The sequence below is a fragment of the Carex rostrata genome, chromosome 15 (genome assembly GCF_964058835.1).
Source record: "Carex rostrata chromosome 15, lpCarRost1.2, whole genome shotgun sequence".
Lineage (NCBI taxonomy): Eukaryota > Viridiplantae > Streptophyta > Magnoliopsida > Poales > Cyperaceae > Carex > Carex rostrata.
Window position 1 is genome coordinate 8,828,760 of NC_135932.1, and position 6,209 is coordinate 8,834,968.

General features: G+C 37.4%; 1 pseudogene across 1 annotated transcript; it reads left to right on the forward strand.

Moving 5' to 3' along the window:
* Positions 1 to 568: 568 nt before the first annotated feature.
* Positions 569 to 2,653, forward strand: LOC144565919 (dynamin-related protein 4C pseudogene; annotated as a pseudogene). Its single transcript, XR_013515066.1, has one exon. The product of XR_013515066.1 is annotated as a dynamin-related protein 4C pseudogene (transcript).
* Positions 2,654 to 6,209: the final 3,556 nt, after the last annotated feature.

Genomic DNA, 6,209 nt, shown 5'->3' on the forward strand with positions numbered 1-6,209 from the left:
CCATTAATGTCAGCTTTCTTAAGATTATACTATGAATATATATATTTAATAATTGAATGAGATGGAATGAAATATTAAAAGAAAGAATGTAATAAATGACAAAATTGACCATATGCTGTCCGAACCATTATATTGGTATTTTCGTTATTCGCCCACTACCGTTTCGTTACCCGTTAATCATAACGGGTATGGGTAGGGTAGAGTACGACAAATTCTTAACGGGTATGAATAGGGTATGGGTAAGGTCAATTCTTAGTGGGTATGGATATGAAAATGGTTTCACCCTCCCCATATCGTACCCATTGACACCCCTACCAACATGTCATAATAGCACGTCCCAAAGTTCACACGAGTTCCTTTAAACTCCTTTCCAGAGAATCTCTGGTCCCCTCTGTTTTTCTTAACCCGGTTAAGAAACCTTCCGCCTCCCCCTCATCATCAGCTATAAAATGAAAATCATCAACTATAATTCGCTACTCAACTCAGCAGAGTTTCTTTCAACCACCACCAAAAACAACTAACAACACCAATTAGTGAACACCCTGTAACTAGTTTCTCAAAAAAAACACCCTGTAACTAAAACCATGGCGGGAAATGCTCTTATTTCATCCTACAATAACAACATCCGTCCCCTGCTTGATGCTGTGGACCAACTCCGTCGACTTAAAGTGACTGATGAGGGTATCCAGCTCCCTACAATTGTCGTAGTCGGTGATCAGTCAAGCGGAAAGTCGAGCGTGCTGGAGTCTCTTGCTGGCATCAGCCTGCCACGTGGCCAGGGCATTTGCACACGGGTACCCCTGGTCATGCGTCTACAAGGTGATCCCGACTCCACTGAGCCGTTGCTCCATCTAGAGTACCAAAACAAAACTGTGCCAACGACCGAGGCTGGGATCACAATGGCTATTAATGAGGCAACCATTGAGATTGCCGGTGCGGGAAAGGGAATCTCTGATGCACCGATTACTCTTGTTGTCAAGAAGAAAGGGGTTCCTGATTTAACCCTGGTGGATCTTCCGGGGATTACCCGTGTTCCGGTTCATGGTCAGCCCGAAGACATCTACGAGCAGATTTCTCACACAATCATGGGGTATATTGCTCCAAAAGAAAGCATAATATTGAATGTGTTATCAGCAACGGTGGACTTCCCCACGTGCGAATCTATTCGAATGTCTCAAAAGGTCGACCCACATGGGGAGCGAACCCTAGCAGTGGTCACCAAGTCTGACAAGGCTCCCGAGGGATTACTCGAGAAGGTCACTGTGGATGATGTCCGTATTGGCCTTGGCTACGTTTGTGTCCGAAATCGGGTGGGTGATGAGACGTATGAGGAGGCTCGGGCTGAAGAGAAGCGCCTATTTAACTCGCATCCTTTGCTGTCGCAAATTGACAAGTCAATGACCGGTATTCCGGTACTTGCCCACAGGCTCACTCAAATTCAGGCGTCAATAATAGCAAAATGCTTACCTGATATAGTTAAGAAGATTGATGAGAAGCTTCACAGAAGCATGTCTGACCTAAATGGCATGCCTCAGAAGTTGTCGGATAAAGCCGATGCTCTTAAGGCAATCTTGCACATCTTTAAAATTCTGAGAGAATCTCTAGAGAAGTCACTCATAAAAGGGGAGTACGATGAGTTTCCTGATGAGAAAAGCCTCCATGGAGCGGCTCGTATTTACGAGATGCTTTCGAGCTACTCTAGTCAACTCCCTTCCAACTGCCCGACTACCGATGATCTGTTTCTAATGGAGGAAGTACGTGTTTTGGAAGAGGCCAAGGGAATATGGCTTCCCAACTTCCTGCCTAGGTCAGCTTTCTGTGTCCTTCTGCAAAGGAAGGTCCGTTCGATCTCCAACAAACCACATGAATTGATCAATGATGTCTGGGCTTGCGTGGAGGATCTCACAATCCAGACAATGTTGCGGCATCTACAAAACTACCCGCAAATTCAGCCCACAAGCCAAAGAGTGGTGCAAAATCTCATTACTAGGTTGAGCGCCAAATCCGAAGAGTTTGTGAAGAACATGATTGAGATGGAGTTGTGCTCCGATTATACGTCGAACCCGGACTACATGAAAAGGTGGACTGAGTTTATGGAAAAAAAGGAAGACTTCATGGAGGCGATAGAAGACAACTTCATACCTACTAAGGTTTCCCTAGAAGCCTTTGGAGAGGTGGAGGTCGGACATCTTAGAGCGCATGCTGACGTAGCTGAGCAAGCATTTGACATAAGGATGCGACTGACTGCTTATTGGAAGTCAATTGTGCTGAGATTGGTTGATTGTGTGGCGTTGCATATCTTGCACAGCATCAAAAACATGGTGGAGAGGGAATTGGAGGTTGAGCTTATCAATGAGCTGGTGGGACCAGAAATGGCTGGAGTAGAGAGGATGCTGGAGGAGTCACCGACAACTGCCACAAAGCGGGAGCGGCTCAAGAAGAGTGTAGAGCTACTAAAGCAGTCCAAGGATATTGTGACCAAGGTCATGGATGGTATTGTTGTGGGAGGAGGCAAATAATGTGTGTTTGTTTTTTTGAATTCAGTGGCTGTTGGTAATATGATCATATTTTGTTTTGTTAGTTAATTAATCTATAGTTATTATGTAATGGGCTAGTAGATGCTGGGGTCTTAGGACTAAGAATATGGTGATGCTTTCCAATTATATATGTATTAAGTTGTTATATCTGTTTTATCTTAGTTATCAAATGAACTTTCCTTGATTCTAATTAGTATATATACGTCCTGCTTTTGATCTTTTCTGCTACTTGATCAACGCTTTCTGCTTAAAGTATGGGAATGAATCTTGAAATCTTTCATTAACGAATCAATTACAGAGTACATGTATTTATAGACACTGAATGCTAGTATAGCTAAGGGCCTAGACTCTTAACTATATTCTGTTACAGAGGTAATCATCCTATTACCAAATAATAATTACATTTCAGGAATCAGTTTCCTGCTTTGTAGATTGCTAGCTCTTCTTTATGAAAATTGTAGCTTCTGACGAGCCAAGACGCCCAAGTGGAATTCTGATTTTGTTCTCTTCTAAGTAAAGTTGAGATTTGGAGGTATGATAGACTGCATAATTTACACCTGATTTGAGGTTCTTAATAAAAAGATGATTTTCTAATTGGGATTTTCAGTTCTGAGACTACAAAATATCTTTCATCAGAGAAAAAAAAATACATTTTAGTTATGTGGCTTTTTAGAGACTCGGTGCTTTCAAATAGGTATTAGAGGATTTAATTTAGAAAATCTAGTTATGTAAATGAACCAGAGTGTTTGTCAGAAAGAAAAAAAGAAAGGTATACGCAAGTTACAAGTGGAATAAAATGTTTTAGATTTGTAATTTCTAAAGTGGAATATCCTTTCAAATTTGAGAATATTATAACCAAACTATATCTTCTTTTGAATTTATGCAGGGATGCCCTAAATGATTTTGGAATGGGAATAGGTCAAATTTTTTTTTTTTTTTTTTTTTTTTCACTTTGGGTTAGCTTTCTACATAAGTGGATATTATAATATGAGTGAGGCTATATATGGTACTATGCATAGCTTATATTGGTCTGCACTATGGACACAAATTGTCAATTTGAAAGTTCTAGCGATCAATCCGAATCATTCAACATGGTCTCCATATAAATATATACATGTAAACTAAATTTTACATGTACATGAATTAATCTTTGGTGAATCTTTTCTTGGTGCTACATGCAAAAAACTGGCATGATTGTTTTTGGTACCAGATGTTCTTTCTATTTGTGTGTCGAAGCCTGACTGTATAAAGAAGTTCCATCAACAGAAAATGCAAAACAAATTAATAATAATGAGGGATATTGTTCTAAACTTCTAATATGGAATATGGTAAATTAGTTCTTGTTCAGTACCAGTTCTGTGTCATTGCTGGTACAATTCTTTCTATGGGTGTAATTTTTTCTTTAAGAAGTGACTTCTTTTTTTCTCCGAGAAGGCTGTGGGTATGGTTCTGAAACTCGGAATCATAATCGGAATCGGAATCAGGTTTTTGACCGTGAAATCAGAATCGGATGAATCGGTCAGAATTGGATCGGTAACTCAGATTTTTTTGGCTGAAATTTGTTTTATAGCCAAAAGTAAGAAAAATTTGATAAAAATAATTTGTAAAAAAAAAACTACGTTAATACAAAATATTGCACTCAAATAATCCACTAATTATATAATGTAATACAAACATTACAAATAGAATACACTGCCGAACTGGCTGAATCATCTCGTCCTCTGTATTAAAATACAAATAAGCATATTGTCGTACATAGTAAAAAAATAAAAACATTAATATAGTGTGGGAATATAAATATTTCAACTTTTTTTTTAATTACTGTTAAAGTAGAGTCAAGCACTATTCATCCGAGTTTAACTCGGCTTGACTTGGCTGGAAAATCGAATAACTCGGCCGAGATAAGCACTGTTCATTTGAGTTTTGCCAAAAAACTCGCATAGGCGTGAGACTCGAGTGAAACTCGGATCGGACATGGCCGATTCCGAATTGACTCGGTCGATTTCAGAACCATGGCTGTGGGGTCCGGCCAGGGTTAGGTTGGGGTTTCAGCAGTGCTGTGGAATCCTGGTATTGATCTTGCAAGGTTCAGTTTCAGGGAATTAAATCAGATGAGCAGTTTAAAGTGATTAAACAGCAAACAATTAGCTCGATAAATTGGGAAGAATTAGCTAAATGTTTGCTTGTCATCAACTTTTTCCTACAAATTGTCTGATACTAAATTGTTCGGTTCATAAGGAAATAAGTGTATATATATGTGTCTCCAAGCTCATTTTAATATAGAGATCACATCTAACGATTTGAATCGACATTTTGGATTTTGAAAATTAAAAAACAACTTAGATGCCCGAGATCTCAGAAACAATCGATTTGATATTAGTCAACCTCTCTCTCTTTATATATATATATAGAGATAGGCTAATGTGCTTTCGGTAGCATATGGGCCGAAATACACACGGTCCAAATTTGAAATTTCAAAATCCAAACGGTCGATCCGAACTATTCATCTTCTTCTCCATATTAATGTCTGCTTGGAGACCAAATTTTACATTTTTCTGAATTTTTTTACTATTTATTAAGTATTTTACAAAATTGTTGATCCAACGGTGGCTGCACAAAACAGTAAAACCGTTGGATTAGTGATTTTCAAAGTGGCTTAATAAATAGTAAAAAAATTCAGAAAAATGTAAAATTTGGTCTCCAAGCAGATATTAATATGGAGAATAAGATGAACGGTTCGGATCGACCGTTTCGATTTTGAAATTTCAAATTTGGACCGTGTGTATTTCGGCCCATATGCTACCGAAAGCACATTAGCCTATCTCTCTCTCTCTCTCTCTATATATATATATATATATATATATATATATATATATATATATATATTTGAATATGTTATATGTTTAATAAAAAAATTGAACAAAAATAATTAGATTAAGATGATGTAAAAATAAAGAGTATTAAAAAATGTTGAATGTTTGAATAAAGAGTATTGTATAATGTTGAAAAAATAAAGAATATTAATTAAACAATGTTGCAAAAAAAACGTTGTACATGTTTGATTAAAAATATTAAAAAGATTAATTAATAAAGAGTATTAAAAAATATTGCAAACAGTATTAATTAATGTTGCAAAAAGAAAAATTAATCCGGAACTCCGGATCGTTGATTTGCTTAGTCTCAAAGTTTAAAATGAATAAAGAATGACCACAAGTATTGATTATTTGAGAGAGAGAGAGATTATTTTGAGTGGAGAGAGACAAATTTTAAAAAGTCTCAAAGTTTAAAATGAATAAAGAATGACCAAAAGTATTTGAGTGGAGAAAGAAAACTCATCGAAGATCCCCTAGTTAGTGGACAGAGAGAGAAAAAGTTATTTGAGTGGAGAAAGGGAGAAAAAGTTACTCCTGCCACGTCATCAAACAAAAGTATTGATTTACTTCAGAGCTGAAGTAACTTGCTTGAAGGCGAAGGACTGCCACACTTCAAACAAAAAGTTATTGAAGTATGACATCGGAGTTCTCGAATAGTTCAATAACGCAAGTTCACATCACTCCCATCAATTTTTTTAAAAGGAATTACAATAAAGCTGCCCCAACATGTCATAATAGCACGTCCCAAAGTTTACATCAGTTCCTTAATTCCTTTCCAGAGAATCTCTGGTCCCCTCTG